The following is a 22,056-nucleotide window of genomic DNA, read 5'->3' on the forward strand; positions in this document are numbered from 1 at the left end:
TGATTTCTGATATTAGAAAATTTGGGAGTGGACAATCTGCAGCCAGTATGATGGTTGACACCACTATGTGAAACAGCTCTGACCTTAAGCAATCGTTTGGTCAAACCTATGCAAGTTCCCAAATTACATCTGGGGCAAGTATATTTATATACGACTGAGGATTGCATTATTGGGCAGATTCTGTCTTTAAATTTAAAATGTGATCTTACTGCAAGGGGATTTTTGTAAATAAAATAACTTGCAATATATTAAAGGTTCTTTCAATTGCAGACTTGAGATTCCTTCTAAATTTGCCATCTTGGATGTATGGAGTTTGAAAGCTTTTTATAATTTTAAACTCAATTCAATTTTTACCTTGCTTCATCAGGCTTACACTCTAACCTCTTCCTTGGATTCATATCATAAAGGAATATTGTTCTTGTGTACATATTTTACCAATAACTGGTTTCCCTCACTTGTTTTCTTCAAACATTGCAAGAATTTTCTAAATAAGAAACTATCGGACTCCCCTTCCATAAGCACTGCTCCACGAAAGGAACTATATGCCAGTATTCCGCGCATCCAAGATGACAAATTTAGAAGGAATCTCAAGTCTGCAATTGAAAAACACTTAATTATGTTGCAAGTCATTTTAATTCCAAAAAATCCCCTTACAATAGGATCACTTTTTAAATTTAAAGACAGAATCTGCCCAATAATGCAATCCTCAGTCATATATAAATATACTTGCCCCAGATGTAATTTGGGGACTTACGTAGGTTCGACTAAACGATTGCTTAAGACCAGAGCTGATTCACATGGTGGTGTCAGCCATTGTACAGGCTGTAGATTGTCCAATCCCGAATTTTCTAATATCAGAAATCAAACAAAAATTTGTAATACCAATATCAATTATTCTGACGTCTCTGCCTTGGGCCAAACAAGCTGTTTACAGGAACTGCTCATCATAGAGTAGTTATTTAAGCAGCTAGTGCCCAAGTTGAACAATCACACCACCTCTGTACGGTTGTATCTGGCTTGAGCTGGTTTTCTTCTCTGCTTCACCCTCCTTTCCGAATCATTTAGCCTTCAACTTTGAGTCTAGCAGGTGCTTTTTAAATTGTTTTGTTTTAATGTATGTTTTATATAATTTGTTGAGATTTAAAGTCGAAGGTATATTCCATGTATTTTTAATTTGTGTTGTTTTCTCTTTTAGCCTTGATGATGTAACTATGTTGTTATGAAATGCATCAGCAATAAATATATCACCTTCTGATGACTGGCTAGCTCCTTGTCACCCTGCCCTTCTATATGCTGTGGCCCACCTGTGCCAATGTATTCTGGCTTACACTGTGTGTATATGTATATATATATATATATATATATATATATATATATATATATATATATATAATATGTATGTATGTGTGTATATATATATATTATATATATCTATAGATACCAGCCTGGCAGTATACCTACCTTCAGCCAGGGAAGCAACCTTTGAGGAGGCTCTTCCCCTGTCAAGGGTGCCCCTAAGGAATGGCTTGCATTTGGCGCCTTAAGACCCCTCACCCTTGTGGTTCAGGCCCTCCCCAGGCCCACTTCCCCAGCCTGGCAGGAAACCTACATCCCTCCAGGGAAGCAGCCTTCAAGGTAGACCCTCCCCTGTCAAAGTTAGCCTACCCTCAAGAGATGGCTTCCTTTGGGAGCCTTAGGTGCCCTTCTCCCTTGTGGTACAGGCCCTCCTCAGATCCACTTCCCTAGCTGGCAGGAAACCTACCCTCCTTCAGGAAAGCAGCCACTGAGGAGAATCTTCCCCTGTCAAGGTTCCCATAAGGGAAGGCTTCCATAGGGTGCCTTGACGTCCTTCGCCCTTGTGGTTCAGGCCCTCCTCAGGCCTGCTTCCCTAGCCTGGCAGGCAACCTGCCTCGCTCCAGGGAAGCAGCCTCTGAGGAGGATGTTCCCCTGTAGAGGGTGCTCTCAAGGGAAGGCTTCCCTATGGTGCCTTGAAGTCCCTCACCCTTTTGGTTCAGGCCCTCCCCAGGCCACTTTCCTAGCCGGGGAGGAGACCAGCCTCCCTCTAGGGAAGCAACCTTTTAGGAGGATCATCCCCTGTCAAGGGTATCCTCAAGGGATGGCTTTCCTAGGGTGCCCTTTGGTCCTTCACCCTCGCGGTTTAGGCCCTCCCCAAGCCTGCTTCCCTAGCCTGGCAGGAAACCTGCCTCCCTTCAGGGAAGCGGCCTCTGAGGAGGATCTTCCCCTGTCAAGGGTGCCTTGGGGTCCTTCATCTTTGTGGTTCAGGCCCTCCCCAGGCCCGCTCCCCTAGCCTGGCTGGAAACCAGCCTCCCTCCAGGGAAGCAGCTTCTAAGGAGGATCTTCCCCAGTCAAGAGTATCGCTAAGGCTAAAGGAAGGCTTCCCTAGGGCACCTTTGGGGCCTTTGTCCTTGAGACTGGGTTCCTCCAGTGTAGTTTCCTCTCGTCTTGATTCCATCTCGTCTTGGTCTGGAGAGAATAACTTGCATCCTGACTATAATATAGCAGTGTTCCTTTACCTTGCTTTTCAAATAAGACACATCCCATCTCGGAAGGCTTCAAGACGATTTGAAGGATCGCGAAACTTCTTTCTGGAGCCTTTGAAGGTAGGGTTTACTGAGCTATAGCTCAGCTGGAGACCGACGGATTCCAAAACACTTTCAGGAAGGCTCGAAGATTTTAGATTGTTTCAGCATCGCTTCAACCTTTCATTTGTTTTCCTTTCCTGTCACACATGTAGTTGCTTGTCTAGAGCACGTCGGCGATGTTATTCTTATTTTATTTTCATAAGTGTACAAAAAAAGTTAAGTATATCTTAGTTTAACCAGACCACTGAGCTGGTTAACAGCTCTCCTAGGGTTGGCCCGAAGGATTAGACTTATTTTTACGTGGCTAAGAACCTACTGGTTACCTAGCAACGGGACCTACAGCTTATTGTGGAATCCGAACCACATTATGACGAGAAATGAATTTCTATCACCAGAAATAAATTCCTCTAATTCTTCTTTGGCGGCTCAGAGAGTCGAACGCTGGGTTCATAAGTGTACAACTATTCACTGTCATTATTTGGTAACTATGTCACTTACTTTTACTCAGCTTTTCGAATAAGTACAATCCTGTTTCAGAAGACGGTGTGAAGGATGTTGGAACTTGTCAGGCGCATGCGCAAATGGCCTCTCGCTCTTGTCTCCAGGAACTGGAAACTGGAGGATTCCGAAAAGGGGAAAAGTCCTCTGGATTCTTATGAGATTTCATCGATCTGTTGATCAAATGGTAATTCTGGCAATACAAAGCTCCTCTCTCTGCTTTCTTCTCGTGAAAGTTCTTGAAAGTCTCCATTCCATGGTCCCCCTCTCTTCTTGATTCCCTTTCGTGCTTATCTCGAGTGTAGAACTCGCCTCCCAAATGTGATAATACAATTATTGCCGCTTTATAAATCGCCTAAAGCTGGAACGTCGACTCCATACTGTTGTGCGATGTAGTCCATATTTCCATGTTTACAATATTGTCCACTGAATTTATTTATTATGATAACCTTGTAAATTCTTTGCCTTCTTCTGTTCAGCTTCGAGCTGCCTCCGAAGACTGCAAGACGATTTTAAGGATGTTTGAGCTTGTGTCTGGAGACTTCGATTTTAGTGTATTTATGAGCTATAGCTGGAGACGGAAGGAATCCGAAACTTCCAGGGAAAACCACGAAGATTTTAAATCATTTTAACATCGCATATTAAGTCAATATGATCAGCATGATTTACTATATAACGAAACCAACAGCAGTTGAAATAATTTTTCTTAAAGCATTAATGCCAAGGGAAAAATGTCTGTATTTTAAAAAAAAAAGTAAGAGCAGTACTGTATATTACCGATGAAAAGGAATAATTATAAGATTCCTTTAAATATGAAATATTAATTAAGTGAAAAGTAATCATTATCGTGTCTTCTCTTCCCGTCTTTGGTGAATGCTGACAACTGTTCCCATCATTCCCTCTGTTACAAATTCGATCGTTAGAATAATGTTATAGTACAGTATTAGCTCACGGATGGTTTCCTTTTATATATATATATATATATATATATATATATATATATATATATATATATATATATATGTATATATATAAAAGTCTCTCTCTCTCTCTCTCTCTCTCTCTCTCTCTCTCTCTCTCTCTCTCTCTCTCTCTCTCTCTCTCTCTCTCTCTCTCTCTCTCTCTATATATATATATATATATATATATATATATATATATATATATATATATATATATATATATATATATACAGTATATATATATATATATTTATATATATATTTATATATATTTTATATATATATATATATATATAGAGAGAGAGAGAGAGAGAGAATTTTATATATACATATACACATATAGAAGGAGCCCATAAAAATGCCAAAATGTAGAAAATAAAGGGTATATTTCAGAGACCAACTGTCTCTCTCATCAGGCAAATAGTGAATGAGGAGAGTTACAGAAAAGCAGTATTTATACCAGAGGGTCCATTGGTCAGCTGTTATGTCACTCCAGTTGACAGTTTCTCTTTGATCTTCTTAATCGCTGGTTGGAGGAAGATTTTATCTATAATATCTGAATCCCAGGGCCTCTTGAAACGTTCATTTTTTATATATATATATATATATATATATATATATATATATATATATATATATATATATATATATATATATATATATATATATATAATCAAACGTCTGAAGTAACTCGTCATTATTTTAAAAACTTTCTGTGGGAATAATTTACAGGCAAATGGAATAATATATAAAAGTACCAGTACCCTGTTTGGAATTCAAGCCTGTGAGTTTGTTTCAGGTGGGGAACATTGGTTTCATTGGCTTTATCCGTTTAACAACTCTTTATGGCTGATTCGAGAAACGGTTATTGCTTGGCCCCCCTCAGTGGCATTCCTGACTTCAAACCCTGCTCAGGCCTTGATATTTACTCACTGGTATACGATCTTACCATGCCTGTTAGCAATGGATGGTGAATTTGTGCAAGGGATTTGTGTAGACCAATAAGTCTGCCTTATGGGTTACCAGCAGCCATCTGAGTTAAACATATGTATGTGTAATAGGCCAATCCTGAAGCCTATACTATATTTAAGTCTCCGTTTTAAGAACAGAGGTTGGTATCTCGCTTTTCACGAGGTATTGAGTGATATCGTGTAGCGTGAGCCGACATCATAAGTTGTACCTTTCCCTAACTAAATTCTAAGGACTACTGGAATGAGATACTAAGTACAAAACTAAACCTTTATTGACAAAAAAATAACGAAAATAACTTCTTAAAAATTACGAAGAATGAAAACGAATGATTCAACATAACTATCAAAAATTCTTCTCAGGAAATAAGGTCCAAAATCATAAACACCCAATTATTTAAGGAAATACAGAAATAACTCATCTGTCATTCAAAACATAAACAGGTCAAATAATAGAATCAGGTCAAATTCAACAATGTCACACCACTCCCTTCCTTGAAGAGGAACGTGAAGGAAGGAGGAAGGAATATCTGTAAAAGAACAGCGTTATATTAAAAACCAAATTCACAAAATACAAATGCATAACCACAAGATTTCACTGCAGCATGGATAGAGTTTTTCCAGAGTCTGAAAAAAAGATCTAAAACGTTTATGAGTTGTACTCGCTTCACAAAAATCCTCTGGAACACAGCCTCCATGTGTGCTGCTTCTTTTTTCACAGACACATGCTAAATTATACCGATAACGGATCACAATGCCCCCACCTACGATGATCACTCCCATTTTATATTCATTATGCAATGCACATATGAACGCACTCTCATGACATTACCAAGGGGCTCTGCGACTTCTTGTGGTATGCGAATGGTTCAGCATTTTCCTATATGCTGTGTATAGTCAAAATGGACCCTGCGAACAGCTGACCCAGCTTTCAAAGGTCACCTTCGCTAGCAGTTACATATGTATATTCGGTGTCTAGGACATGATGTGCCAGGCCAGTTACCTGTCCCTTTCCTCTGCTGCTCATTGGCAACCATTTTCTTTGATGTTCCGAATTTTGTAACATGCATAATCCATCACTATCCAGTTGGTTGGTCCAGATTAAGCCAGCTGAGTGCAAGTACAGGCCATCCCCCTGAGGCGATTCATAAGTGTGGTAAGTTGTTGAAGAGATCAAGAGGCGTAATGTGGACCTCTGGACTCTATAGACCAACAGAGACTCCGCTGTTTTGTAAGAACAAAACTAGGATGGTCGGACCTGGCCTTCGATGTATGTCACCGAGTCGTCCCACCACTGTGGATAGGAGGGTGCAGTGACCAGGCAAAGAGCCAGTGGGAAGTTTTCTTTGGTGGTGGAGTAAATTGGGACTGAAGTGTTCTCCTTTGGAAGCTACTGCTGTGACATTTAATGGTAGGGATTTGGACCTAGCAGTCCCTCTGAATAATCCTCCTTGACAGCACTATGATTATGAGGGGTGGCTTGATAAAGCTTGAACTTTGAAAGAGTGGGTAAAGGCAAGGACATCATTAAGTTCACCAGTATTGATACTCTCTGTTTGGGCAGATTTTGAAGTTGCTGCAGCCAGTTATTGTGATCTTCTTTCAAGGTGGAGAGATGCATATCATTCTCAGTGCTATACAACAAGAATGACTGGCGAGACTTAGTAGTGCATTATGTTTTTATCCTCCTATGGTTATCGAGTGTAAGGATCATTAAAGTGTAAGGCAAGGGGTTGTTTTATTGAATTTGTTTCACTTCCGCTCCAGCTAAATTATTTCAGTTCTGAGAAGAAAAGAAATCTGGTTGTAGTATGAAAGTGTTTCTCAATTATTATTTCTGTGTCCTGACTATTTTTAAGCAAATAAGATTTTATAGTGCCTGGGTTATTTCTTTCTCCATGCTAAAAAGTGCTGCGTAAAGAAAAAAAATTATTTTTTTTTAAAGTGAAAGAAGTATTTCATTGAATGACTGAATAGTAAATAAAGATCGTCTAGATAATACACAAGTGCCAGCAGGTATAATTGAAGTTTGATGCAAAATATATATGTATGTGTATGTATGTATGTATATATATATATATATATATATATATATATATATATATATATATATATTTATTGTAACGTGGGTAACCACTTTATAAGCAAACCCAACTCCCAACTGATTTATAAAGTAAATAAAGTATTTTTCATACTGATAACTAACTGAGGAAGGGCATGAGAAACTCTTCCCTACCTAACTTCTCTCTCCATACTCTCCTTTTGGTACATCTTTGACCTTTCCTAAGAACTGGTGACTACTTGACATTGCCTCCTTTCAGGTGAAAGGCGAATGGAGTTAAAGCCTGCTAAAAACCACCGGGAAAGTTGAGTTCCCCATAAAAACTGGCGAACATGGGTTGCCAGAAGTCACCAGAATTTGGAAGGGCTTGACAGAAAACGGAGATTGTGACTCAGCTGCGATCTCAGCGACCTCTAAGTATGACCAAGTCTTAATCCTCGAGGGCTTAAATACACCTGACGCCAGAGCAACTCTCTCAGAAGTCAGAAACATACCTGGCGAAAGACTGGACACACTGCCCCTTGCAAGCTCCTTCTCGAGCTGACGGGTTGGTATCGTTCCCTGCTAGCACACTGCTGGGCCTGTGTTCGATTCTCCGACCGGCCAATAAAGAATTAGAGAAATTTACTTCTGGTGATAGAAATTCATTTCTCTTTATAATGTGGTTCGGATTCCACAGTAAGCTGTAGGTCCCATTGCTAGGTAACCAATTGATTCTTAGCCACGTAAAATAAATCTAATCCTTCGGGCCAGCCGCAGGAGAGCTGTTAATCAGCTCAGTGGTCTGGTTAAACTAAGGTATACTTAACTTTTCGAGCTGACCACATGACCCCCTTGTGGCTACCCCATTACTTTCAAGTGTGACACATTAAATTCATCCCTCCATTCCTAGTGCATTTTCTCGATGAAGCTCTTCATCGCTCCGTTATAAAACGGTCGTCGCTGTGGAAACGAATATTTATCTTGTGCCCCTTGTGGTGGCATTCCCTGCAACCAATCCATCAGAGACCCTTTCAAGAGGATCCTTCATTTATTCTTCAATACGTGACCCATTGCTGAGTTAGTCAGTCTCGAGGCAGAATATTACTTTCCCTACCTGTCAATCCCCAGCCTTCTGATTTATGTTTAATTTGCAAATATATTCCCTTTTAAAGTAACCCTCAGTGTTATTTGCTGTCATTCCTTGTTGAATTAAGGCTTTCAGCCCAACTGTTTTCTTATTAGGGTACTCACTGACCCAAACATCGCAGTCAGCTAATCAAGCTGTAATAGTAATTTTCCTGGATCTCGGCCAGACTCCTGATTTGATCCCTGAGAAGGAATAAAGTAAGTAGGTCAGTTCGAATACTCTATATATATATATATATATATATATATATATATATATATATATATATATATATATATATATATATATATCACAAAAACTTGCTCTCTCTCTCTCTCTCTCTCTCTCTCTCTCTCTGAAAGATTTGAGAAGTTGAGTAAAATGTGTCATCAACAAAAGATTGTCTAGGGTGATCATTTTCAATGGGTTAAAAGATCGAAAGTTTCTCATTTTCCAAAGCAGCGGCTATCTATAGTTTCATTTTACGAATATCGCTGATAGGTATTGGCGAGGTTTTTATTTTAGCGAGAGAAAGAGGCAGTCATGATACACCTCGTTTTCGTGCGTACATAAGGATAATTACGACGTTAAGTGAGTTTCATTAATTTTCTCAAGATTTTTCAGGTGACGCAATTTGAAATTTATTTCCTTATTCCTTTCAATTTTTTACATAAATACTGCGAATTCAAAATAGCTTCCAGATAACTCTCTCTCTTGTAATGTAATCGTAGGTGACAGGATTAAGTCATTTATTGTAAAATACCGAAGTTGAAACAACGCTTACTGCCGCAGTATCATCGGAACACTTGTATGTGACGGATACTGGCGCAGCGTAATGCTGTTGTATACTCGACCAATTATTTCTAAAACATCACGAATTTATGTAACTTCGGTTCTGTTTTTGTATAACATTAAATTTTAGCCCTGCCACAATCGACAACATGTTTTAAGCTATTCTTTCAGCAGATTCCATTTGCAAGAGACATTATAAATGCTGAACATTATAGGCACGCTTTTTATCAGATCTATTTACAAAGCACCTGCCACATTCAGGAATACGTGTATAAACTTTGTAATCTTTTTTTTTACCTACAGATTCTCTTATCAAAATGCAATTTTTTTTCAGCACACTCTCACCTTTAGTTCTCTTTTCTAATTCATGCTATTCTCATTCCCCAATTCTCTTTCCAGATCTTCTGAAGGCAATCATGGACGAAAAGATGATAATTTTGGTGACTGGAGGGTCGGGTATGCTCGGCTACGCTCTCCAGAGAGTCGTCAAGGTGGAAAAGCGGCCCAACGAAGAGTGGATATTTATTAACTCCAAAGATGGTGATTTGAGGCAAGTAGCGCTCTCTCTCTCTCTCTCTCCCTCACATATCATTATTGCTGTTCTTGTTGTTAAGCAAGACTTAAACAGCAATACCTTTTGAACTTTTTATACAGCAAAATAATTTATCTGATTATAACTGGGTTTTTTAAAGCTTAAACTCAGTTTTATTTCCTTGCAAGCTTCGTCATTGTAGAATTTTTTTTTATCCCTATATTCGCATTTCTCATGTTTTCATGTTGTATATTATTTCCCTACAGCTGTGACAAATCTTATTTATTTCTTGAGGTCATTTCGACCTGTTATCTTTTTTCTACCTTCTGGGTGTGGGTTGGGGGCGGGGGCGAAGCATGGAACAAATAGCTAAAATTCTAAATATCTAAAAAACAAAATATGCTAAAACTCTCGATGCATTGTATTGAACATTAAGAGGAAAGGTTAAAGATGGGTGCATTGCAGGGAAAAGTAAGCAAAAGTTAATAAACATCTGAGTATGTTGCAAGAGAAATTTATGAAAAATGCTACGAAGCAGGGACAAGTAAGAAATGTGATACAGAACTGGAATTACTGCAATGGAAAATAGGAAGAAATGCTTACGGTTTTTATGTATTCTAGATTAAAGTCAGAAAAAACGGCTAAAAATCTGTTTTGCAAGGATACTAAAAAGAATGCTAGGAACCAGAGTTTAATGGAAGATAAAAAAATTATCAGATGTATTACAGGGCAAAGTAAGAAAAAATGCTAAGAATTGTGATGAATAACATAAGACAGAAAGTGCATAATAATTCGGATATGTTTTAAGGAAAAGTAAGGAGAAATGTTATAAGTCTGGACTAGTTGAAAATGAGAAAAGAAAAGAAGCTGAAGATACTGGCATATCGTAAGAGAAAGGAATGAAAAGGTAAGACTCTCGATATATTGCAGGGGAGAAAGGGAAAGTAAAGCTCGGGAGTTGTTGCAGAGGAGAGTATGGAAAATTGTGAGAAATCTGTAAACGCTGTAAGTGTTTCCAGAAGGAGAAGGAAAACTAAAATGTTAAAATTATGTCTATATTGCGCCAATAAAAATTATATTCGTTTAACTAGAGCTCTGAGTCGCGTTGCTAGACTGATGGGGTTTGTCTGAAGGATTTGCTTGTAGATAATAACAAGAAACGAAACGTATTAAGGCTTAAGAGTTTAGAACGGCCAGGACAGAATATATCACAATAAAATAGATGCAGATTAAAAGACTGAGAGTATTGCATCTTGGGCGCCAAAGGTATGCTACAGTGATATTTCAGTACTCATTGCAGTGGGCTGTGGAAAGTACACTGTAAGGTGTACCTTACCACAGGGTAAATCTGGGAGGAGCCTCGTAGGAGTCTGTTTTGTACGTGTGTGTGGTACTCTTCACAAAAATATTGATCCCTCTTACGTACTCAATGATAATTTTTATGAGGAAAGGAGATGTTTTGATTTATGACACAAGGAGTATGGGAACGGTCTGTCATTTCATCAAAACCATCCTTGATTTTCTAATCTAGAAGCTGTCTGCCGTACAGAATCATTCCAGCATTGGAAACACAATTGTATCTGTATTAGAAGTACTTTGCAAAAAATGATGCTGTGTAATTCTTATGTAAGTATCTTAGTTTCTCGAATTCATTCAGTTTTGCTTGCCTGAATATCTTTGAACAGACACCTATAAACTCCTCTTTAAAGTCTTTGACTTTATGTCATATTGTCATGAAATTATATATATATATATATATATATATATATATATATATATATATATATATATATATATATATATATATATATATATATATATATATATATATATATATATATATATATATGTTAGTATTTTTGTAACAAAAGCTTCTGAAAGAAAGAATTACAAAGTATTGATATGGAATACAGTACTGTATACTGAATCCATCCGAATACTTTATTCTAATATTTTTTTGCAGGGATATAAATCAGACTCGTGACGTCATTGAGAAGTACATGCCAACTCACGTACTTCATTTGGCTTCTGCAGTTTCAGGATGTTTAGAAATATAAAGTTCAACAGTGATGTCTTGGTAAGTTTCAAATGAGTATCTGATAATTAAAGGTGAATTTCTCTAAGAAGTGAATTCGGCTGAATCTAAGAATATGTGCATTCAAGTTTTAAACTGCATGTTTGTCACTGAGCAGTCACCTTCCTATAGTAATTTACTGTACTTACATTTGGCATTTATAGTGACATTCCTAAAACGAAAATACAGTAAATTTGACAATTACTTCCTGAAGCTGTCTGCTGGCCATCCATAAACTAGAAGATACTAAAAACATTATGATAAGGCCATTTTATGATAACTTGTGCTATATAAGATTAGATTAGGTAGTCTGGCGCAATTTAGGAAGTGGATTTTAGAGCTCTTGGGGAGAAACAGAGAATGGAAGTAATTATTATCTCTTGAAAATTAGAAGTAATCTTAAATATAATGGCTAATGTAACAATACTCTTTGATTACCTTCAGTGGAGTGCAAAGGCAGTTTCTGTTATTGATTCCATACATTTCATTTCCATCGAGTTGAAATATTAGGCTCCTATGGACTGCTTAAAAAGGCTTAAGCCTTGGAACAGGTTTGAACCTTTTAAGCAGACCTCTGAACACTGTTGTTCCTTCAGCATCTACCACCTGTAAGTGTGTGTCATGTGTCCCCAGTGCAAATGTGATCTTCTCTGAAATAAACAACATGAACACCATTTGTAAGACACATGATATAGAAATGGTCAAAGTTTTCTGCTAAGCATAAGGTACCTGAATAAGAGGAAAGAAAGCCACAGTTTAAGTTGATAAAAGCTAAATATAATTTGTTAACATGTGCAGTTGAAAAAGAATACTTCCCATTTCTGTAGGACGCTATGGACTCGTAGCTAACCTACACAAACTTTTAAAGCAAATCACACCACAGTTTATGAAGAACATCACAGCAATGATATGCTTGCCATAGTCTGATTGACCTTGCATGGGCGATTTTTATACTTCCGCCAGTGCATTCCATAAGTCTATTGATTTCTCGCCCACAAGCTAATGGATTCAGACCAAAATCTGTATTTTTTTCTAACTTGTTTAGCAGAAACCACTGCTGTCAGGAAAATTAGAAACTGGTAGATCTATGTTCTTAAGATTGTAATGTCATAGGATTCAAAGCATTGCTAATAGTATAAATGTTGAATAACAGTTCATTGCTTTTGGATTCTCTCTTAATGTAACATTTTTTTTCTTAGTTTCCTTTGGTTCCATGGATGGTTCTTTATGGTTGCAACCCGTCATCTTTAATGACTGCAAACCCCAATCTAGTGATTCTTAATGCCTTTAAGACACGAACTTAGCATATATGTTCTGAATTACATTCAAATTGCTGAGGCCTAAATCTAATAATCAGAGAATTTGTGGATAAACGGTAAAATTATTATGAATGAAAAAGATACTGTATAGCCGTTGAATTAGAACACAAAGTGCAGTAAAAAGCCTGAAATCTCCAGAAACGTTTTTCTCTTTCAGTTGACAAACCAAAGCATCAACACCAATGTGTACCAGGTATGTAAAGACATAAAAGTGAAGAAACTCATCTCTTGCCTCTCGACCTGCATTTACCCGGATAACGTCACTTATCCCATCACTGAATCCATGGTTAGTGCATATTCCAAATTTCATTAAAAATATATTTTTATGGTTGGCGATTGAAAATTGAAAACTAGAAACTCCTAAAGATACTTGATTGATTCAGACTGTAATACTAATGTGGATTGTTTGAAATACAGGTATGATGATTAGTTCCAATATATTTTTTTAAGAATGCTAGGCTTACAGACATGTAAACGTAGCTCTATTAGAGTGTTAAACCTTTAAAAATCTGAAGGAGACCTTTAATGAAATACAGTGCAACATTTTTTATCCTTCAGCTTCACGATGGGGCTCCGCACATAACAAGTATTGGCTACTCCTTTTCAAAACGGATGCTAGATGTTATGAACCGTTGTTATCGTATGCAGTACGGATGTAATTTTTTATCAGTCATACCAACCAACCTGTATGGGCCTAACGATAACTTCTCCTTGGAGGATGCCCATGTTATACCAGGACTGATTCATAAGGTAAGTTATTTTCAGTTTGTATACAATATTGCAGTCATGGCATCCAAACTAATTTATTGGGCAGTATCAGTTATAATTTTATCAAGTTTTTGTCATGAAGTTTTTAACATAATTTCAGGCATGCCATATCTTTGCCAATTCATAGTCATTTTTTCATGCCTTAAATGTAAACTGTAAATGTGTTGTTTAATTTGTTTGAGAATATAAACAGCATCATCTTGTCTGTTATATTTGCTTTTCTTGGGTCTTTTTCGTAATATATGGGTACTTCCATTCACTTTAATTACATCCATTGGAGAATGAACATGTTACCTGTTACATATGCAAAAGGTAACTGATGTAAAATACCGTGCATATCTGAGTACCTCAGTAATATTAGTAGACTGAATTTTCCCAGTTGCCTACTATGTTGTGAAAGGATCAAGACATCTGTACCACTAGCTGCTTGCCTTCCACTAAACCAGTGCCCAGCTAAAACTGAATTTATCATTTTCACAGCTCACATTCCCCAAAATCACGTATCTTATTGAATATGACAAATTGTCAGTTATTCCCATTTTTGCAAACAAACCCAAGAGTTCTTGATATCAGAAGTGAAAATCAGATTATTATTATTTGTCAAAAAATGAACGCTGTTCATGTGGAACAAGCCCACATGGGCCATTGACTTGAAATTCAAAATTCCAAAGAATATGGTGTTTGTTAGAATAAAGTAACAAAAGAAAATGGGAAATACAGAAAGAAGAGATCAGTTATTAGAAAAGAAAAAATAAATTAACTAATTAGTAAATGAATACCGGTAAATGAAAATGTAAGTAAATTATTAAAAGTACAAGGAGAATTCCTTTAGGTAGTATTACATTACGTCTTTGCTTGAACTTTTGAAGTTCCAATTGCATGACACCTGAGGGAGACTGTTCCACAGTCCAACGGTGTGAGGAATAAAGGATCTCTGAAATTGAGAAGCTTGACAGCAAGGTACATTTACTGCATATTGGTGCTGCTGTTCAGCAAATCTCGTCGTTCTCTGCAGGAAAAGAGAATCAGGGATCAATTGTAAATGTGAAAGATTTCTGTTAAAGTGCAGCTTATGAAAAATTGACAAACAAGAGACCATTCATTGATGGTCCAAAGTCATAACTGCTAATATAAGAGAACAAACCTACCACCACGAACCTCTATATCTAAAAGAGATAAATCTCTGGCAGAAGCAGACATCCACACTGGAGAACAGTGTTCAATTAAAGGGAGGACAAATGACCTAAAACAGGTCGTATTGATTTTATCACTGTTATAATGTATGAGGCTTTACTTACAATACCTAACTTTCATGCAGCATTTGCTGTCACTTTCATTAGATGTTTCTCAAAAGTAAAATAGGAGTCAAAAATTACACCAAGAATAGTTAAAACTTCAGACTCATTGAGCAGAGGCCCTTTCTGAAGGGGAGGATGGGGTGTAAAATCTGCACAACATCTGCTAATCAGTAATTTTTTCGTTTTACTGTACTGGAGTTCAACCTAATACCCCACCAACTACACCATTCACTAATCTGCTTCATGCCACAATTGAGACTAAGGACAGCTTTATTTCTCATAGTGGAGACTTTACTACACCCACAAGTTTTCATCGTCGGCATACTGAACAATCTTGTTTTCCAGGCCAACAACCATATTACTTGTATACACTAAAAATAACAGTGGAAAAAGAGCACTACCCTGTGGAACTCGCGACACAGTAGGTCTTTGTTTGCTAAACTCCCCATTAACAGCAACTCGCTGCTGTAAAAGATACCTTGCAAAATCTCTAAACAGACTATGAGTAATGGTATGTAGTATCATTCATGCTGTTTTTTTTTTAATCACAAGAAAAGAACACTCGTAAAATCTGTTGTTATTGCAGATTTTGAACCAACAATTTCTTAATAAGAACTTTTCTCTGACAAAGTTCAATATGCATTTACTAAAACTTGATGGAAAATATTTATGTATAAATACCCAAAACATCGTTGAAAAAGAGCTGCTTGAGATTTTGTAGGTGTAAGTTCTTCCCCTATTTTAGAATATACAACTTTATATTCTGAAGTTATTAAAGCTTACTTTTTGTGTTTGTGGTTTTTTACATTTTCTTTGGACATAAGAAATGTCTTGGGATGTAAATAAAAGATGCATTCCCACATGCTAATGAGAAATTTTACATGCAGGTACACAGGTGCAAAGAAGACAATACTCCCTTGATAGTTTGGGGAACAGGAAAACCACTTCGGCAATTCATATTTTCATATGATTTGGCTAAGCTTATGATATGGGCAATTAGAGAATATGATGACGTAGAAAACATCTTCTTATCAGGTACTGTAATCTGTTTGCAATAAATCTCCATAATTAATAATGCTTAGTAAGCATCTCAGTAACATTGACTTTTTGCTTCTCTTTTGACGATCTATCATTTAATTCTTTTAGCAAGTAGTTCTATAATAAAAGTTCCAGTGTTTTGTAAATAATTCTATATTGGTTCCTATGAAGAGATTATTAAGTCACTTTTTACACAGTTGCTTACTTCTTGAACTTACTTGACTTTAATAAACTAACATCGCACTATCTTATCATGACCTGCACTTATTTTTCTTTTGAAGAAATATGATTATTGTTACATATGAACTCTGGGTTGGGAAATACTGTAGATGAGCTAACCCTAAAATTGTTAATATTTGCACATTTTTTTGCAACTTTAAATGAATCTTGGGGAAGGTGGTTGTTTAGAAATTCAAGGTAGAAAGTGATAACAGCCTGTTTTTTTTTAACTGCATCTGCTGAAGACTGGTAGACTCAGAAACTCAGGTTATGAGTGCAGTAGCTAGGCAACTAGACATTGCTCCTTCATTACTGAGGTTATTATTTCCATGATTTCATGGTTTATACAGTAATTTATTGAGGTGATATTCAATGAAAAGAGAGGATATAGCATCAGAGTTTGCAAATTTAAGTACATAATAACTAATTTTCACAATATGTCAGTTTTATATATTAAACTTATATTTGTTTCACTGCTGGTTATTCAAGAAGGAAAGTTAAACAACGTTGGGTTTGTATAGTACTTGGATGGATGACCTCAAAAGAACACAAGATGCCACCCCATCTCAGAGGGAAAAGGCGTGCAATGGAAAAAAATTGGGTAAAAGTGCATAAGAACTGCACATTATTTCTGTGGTTTCATCTTGTTTAAAAGCAGATCAAAGACATATTTCAACTAGGATGCATCCTAACCTAACCAGTCCTAGGGCACCATGCTCTGACATGGCTGTGGCCTCCGCCCACCCTATATCCAACCTCCATTATTGAGCATAGCAAAACAAATCGCTACCACTGTGCAGTATTTATTGTGATTAATGTTTCTGCAATGGTCATTGTTAATTTCTGCATAATTGTGTACTACCACTACTATAGCTCCTCAAGCATTACTGCTTTTGGTGTACACCCTGCTTATTCCAACTAGCATGCATCACCTCCTCACACCTCCACCCCTTTTCGCAAGCAACCACAACTATGTCTGAACCTTTTTCTGCAAAGATTTTAGTCTAGGGAACACTTCCCAGTCATTTATTTTAATCCCATCACTAATTTTTCTCTCCATATAGTATTTTGCATAATTTTTTTACAGTTGATGAAGATGATGAAATTTCCATAAAGGAACTTGTCGAAATAGTAGTGGAGGAATCTGGTTTTAAAGGTGAGGTTATATTTGACGAAACAAAGACTGATGGTCAGTACAAGAAGACTGTAAGCACAGCCAAGATGAGAAAATTCCTGCCTAACTTCAAGTTTACTCCCATAAGAGAAGGAATTAGACAGACAATACGCTGGTTTGAAGAAAATTATGAAACAGCAAGAACTTAAACAGATCTAAGTTAAAATTATCATGGATCAGTTGGTTTTTCCTTTGACCATTGCCATAATTCATGTTGACACTGTACAAAGTTTCACTTATGCTTATGAATATTGTACTCAAGAACTGAACCATGTTTGAATATTATTTAGTTAAGGCTTTGATTTTTCTGCAATATTATTACTTTATATGTTAGCTCTTATCCAGTGCTTTTTCTTGATTCAAAGGATTGTTGACTTATTTTAAATCTGTTCTTTATTTTTAGTAATCTAGAAAATCAAGCTTGCTAATCCTTCATAAGTTTGTTTATGAGTTAAAGATTTTCTTTAACTCAATAAATATAAGGTAAAAGTTGTCTTTTGGACTTTTTAATGAATTCCTTCATTCCTTGTATGTAATATTACAATGGAATGATTCAGGAAATTTATTGCTTGTTTTGACTTCTTTATGAAAACCATGATTTAAGCAAATTCCATAGGTTTTCAGTTTGATTTTATACTTTGAACTATGGAGTTAATTTCCCTTGGGAAAAAATAAATTAATTAATATATATATAAATTATATATATATATATATATATATATATATATATATATATATATATATATATATATATATATATATATATATATAGGGATTTTGACAAAGGAAAAATCTATTTCTGAGGAAGGCCCCGTGTCACCCGGTGAAATTCCATTGTAGCACGAATTTCTAGGTATAAAATGCTAGATATACCAGAGAAAAAGAGCTTTCAGGAAAGCTGGGGTTACTACCCCCAGATCGAGCGTCTTCTCCAAGGAAGACGTCGGTATAACGAAGGGTGAGTGAAGGATCACTACCACGGAGTCTTACTCGAAAGATATCTCCTGTTAAAACCCCAGAAGAGAGCGGTGAGTGCGTTACAGCCCCCGCACACAAACGCCCGCCAGCTCGGCGACACCAGCGCCACCTACCTCATTCCAGGCTAGCACTAACCCCAGACTTGGCATGTGCAAGTAGGGGGGGAAGCAACAGGTGAGTCAGGGAGGGTCACCGGGTGACACGGGGCCTTCTTCAGAAATAGATTTTTCCTTTGTCAAAATCCCTTTTCTGAGTCCAGCCCCGTGTCAGCCGGTGAAATAGTGATAGAGAATCATGCCAAGGCTGCTAACTACGAGGAAACAAGGTAATCTGAAGAAAAAAACATAAGTTACGAAAATGGTTTTAATCAGGGTATCTCTCACATGTGAAATAGAATACTAAACCTAAAGTACAGTAAAAAGCTTAACATTACGAAAAATGTGAGGAAGTCCACAGTGTGGCAGGGAAAAAACCCAAAAATACTTAATACTACAAGAGCATAATGACATATGAAAATTACTTAGACTAAAGGGTATACACAATCTTATAGCTACGCACGTAATCTTAAAGCTACACACGTAAGAGACAATATAAAATGGGAAATAATTACATACAGTTATATATATATACCTGGGGTACATGGAGCAAAATAAAAACTGCCCAGTACCCCACAAGAAAAACACAATCATAACATGTCAAATCACAGTTTCCACTCAACAGAGACAAGATAACATCAATATGAGGAGCAAGGCAGTGAGGCATGATCAACCAGGAGGATAAGCAGAGAAGTAAATGAGGCAGGCGGGGGGGGGATAGGAGAGGATAAGGAAGATGACTAATTAAGGTGGGAGATGACACTTCCCACAGCTATTGTAGAAAATTTCGGGGCTTGAGTGATTTTAAATAGTGGCGTTTAAACACTAGGAGGTGATTTCCAACCCGTGTATTTAGAGAGTTCTGAGAAGTCCATATTATGAAAGTAATTAATGGAAGTAGCGACTGCTCGAATATCATGAACCTTAGGAACTGAATCTGGGTTGGCTTGTTTAATAAAATATAAAATCTGTTGTCTTATTGCATTTATTGATAGAGTACCACCTTTCTCCCTGATAAAAAGAGGACCCGACTTACTCTGTGGAGTTCTTAAAAGGTAAGACTTAAGGGTATAAACTGGACATAAAGACTGGTCTTGTGGAAGGGGCACCACCTTCCAGGGGACCACCTGTCTTGTGGGTCTTCATTTTTGGCTAAAAATCTAGGGTCAGGGAAAGGAGGACCTCTCCGGACGGGAGGAAGTTCACAAAATCATCACCTCTAGTGAGAGCCGACAGCTCTGAGATTCTGGCACCTGAAGCCAAGCTAATCAGAAATAAAGTCTTCCTTAACAGATCCTGATAAGAGCATTGAAAGTTGTCAATCTCTGATGCTAACTTAAGGACGCCATTGAGGAACCACGTAACCGAATGTGGGCGTGATACGGGTCTCAGACGAGCGCATGCCCTGGGGATAGATGAAAAATAGGAATCTGTAAGGTCAATTTTAAAGCCATATAAGAATACCTTCTTCAGGGCTGACTTGGCTGTGGTAATAGTGGCCGGGGCAAGGCCTTTCTCAAACAGTGATCTAAAGAAGGAAACTGCTAGATTAGTCGTCATGATTTGGGCTTCAGATGTTTTCAGGAAGGAGGCCAATTTTTTGACTGCTGAGTCATACTGTCTAAGAGTAGAATCTCTTTTGTCTGATTCTAGAAACAGAGTGTTAACAGGGTCAATGTTTGCTCCCTTTTTGGCTGCGAACTTTATAAAGTCCATAAAACTAGGGCATTCTGAATTCTTGAGGAAGCTGACACAGTCTTGGTTTGTACTGTCTGGGTCAGTTTGGGCTTGGGAATCCGAAGACTCCGCAATCCCAGTTCCTGAAGAAGAGGGAACCAATTGCTCTTCGGCCAATAGGGGGCTACCAGGGCTGGTTGACCTTTGAATGTCCTGAGTTTGTGTAATACTTTCAGCAGCAAGTTTATTGGAGGGAACAGATAAATCTTCTCCCAATTGTTCCAATCTACTGTCATCGCGTCCGTGGCGTGCACGCCTGGGGTCCAGGTTCGGGGCCACATAACAGGGGAGCTTGAAGTTGCTCTCCGTCACGAACAGATCCACTTGGAGACCAGGAACCTGGCGGCAAATCAAATTGAAGGATTCCCCGTCCAGGGACCACTCCGTCTCCAACGGAGTAGCCTTGGACAGGGAATCTGCCACCACGTTCCGCACCCCCGCTAGGTGGGTGGCTGACAGATGCCAGCTGTGCTTGTTCGCCAGGGAGAAAATAGCAACCATTACCTGGTTTACTCGACCTGATTTGGAGCCGCCCCTGTTGATGCAATGAACTACCACTGCGCTGTCCAATACCAGCCTGATATGAATCCGGTTGGGGGGGCAGATTTTCTTTAGAGTTAGAAAAACCGCCATAGCTTCCAGGGTGTTTATATGGAACTGCTGAAACATAGTGGACCACGTTCCTTGTACTTTTTGTTTTGGTGAATATCCTCCCCAGCCGCTTAGGGAAGCGTCCGTGTGAACAACTAGTGCCGGGGGGGGGAAATTGAAGCGGAACTGTCTTGGACAGGCCCCTGACTGTGGCCCAAGGCCGCAGTCTCGCCTTTAAGATTCGAGGAATAGAGGAGACCTTGTCTCTGAGCTTGACATTGGCTCGACTCCGCCACACTCTGTTTATGTCTTTTAATTTTGCTTTTAAGAGCAGGTCCGTCACTGAGGCAAATTGAAGAGACCCAAGGACTCTTTCTTGGGACCGGCGGGATGCTGATTGGTTTTTCAGAAATTTTCTGGTGAGAGATGCTATCTCCTTCCTCTTGGGAGGCGGGAGGATAACGTGTGAGAGGACAGATCCCACTGGAGACCCAGCCACTGAAACCGGGACTCCGAGTCAGGCGGGACTTCTCTCTGTTCAGCTGAAAAACCTAACGACTCCGGGAAGTTGATGACCATGGACATAGCCTTCCGACACTCTAGAACTGTTGGTGCCCAAATTATCCAATCGTCTAGGTACGCTGCTAGGGATATCCTCGGGACCGGAGTTGTTGAACTACCGTGTCCGCCAGCTTGGTAAATATCCTGGGCGCAATGTTTAGACCGAAGGGCATGACCCTGAAGGAGTAGGCTTGATTCCCGAGTCTGAAACCGAGGAACGGAGAGAAGTTCCGCGCAACCGGGACCTGATAATAAGTGTCTGAAAGATCGATAGAGGTGGTGACGGCTCCACACGGAAGTAGAGTCCGTACCTGAGCTACCGTAAGCATGCGAAATTTGTCGCATTTTATGTAGAGATTTAGACGCGACAGATCCAGGATCACTCTTTGCTGGTCAGAGTCTTTTTTGGGAACAGTGAATAACCTGCCTTGAAACTTTAGGTGCCTTACTTTCTTTATTGCTTGTTTGTTGAGCAATTCTGCCACGTAATCCTGCAGGATTGATGAGGGTGGCTGGTAAAACCTGGTCAGAGGAGGAGGGTCCTTGATCCAGCTCCATCCTAGACCCTTGGACACAATGCTGTGTGCCCAAGGGCTGAAGGTCCATTGGTCCCTGAACCAATACAGGCGACCACCTACCTGTGTGTTCTCAGTGGGAGGAGCGGGTTTGTTCCTCTACC

At 38.4% G+C, this 22,056-nt stretch overlaps 1 pseudogene; it reads left to right on the plus strand.

Moving 5' to 3' along the window:
- Positions 1-17,697, plus strand: part of LOC136826513 (GDP-L-fucose synthase-like) — a 20,640-nt pseudogene extending 2,943 nt beyond the window's left edge.
- The last annotated feature ends 4,359 nt before the right edge of the window (positions 17,698-22,056 follow it).

This window comes from Macrobrachium rosenbergii, chromosome 41, assembly GCF_040412425.1.
Source record: "Macrobrachium rosenbergii isolate ZJJX-2024 chromosome 41, ASM4041242v1, whole genome shotgun sequence".
NCBI lineage: Eukaryota > Metazoa > Arthropoda > Malacostraca > Decapoda > Palaemonidae > Macrobrachium > Macrobrachium rosenbergii.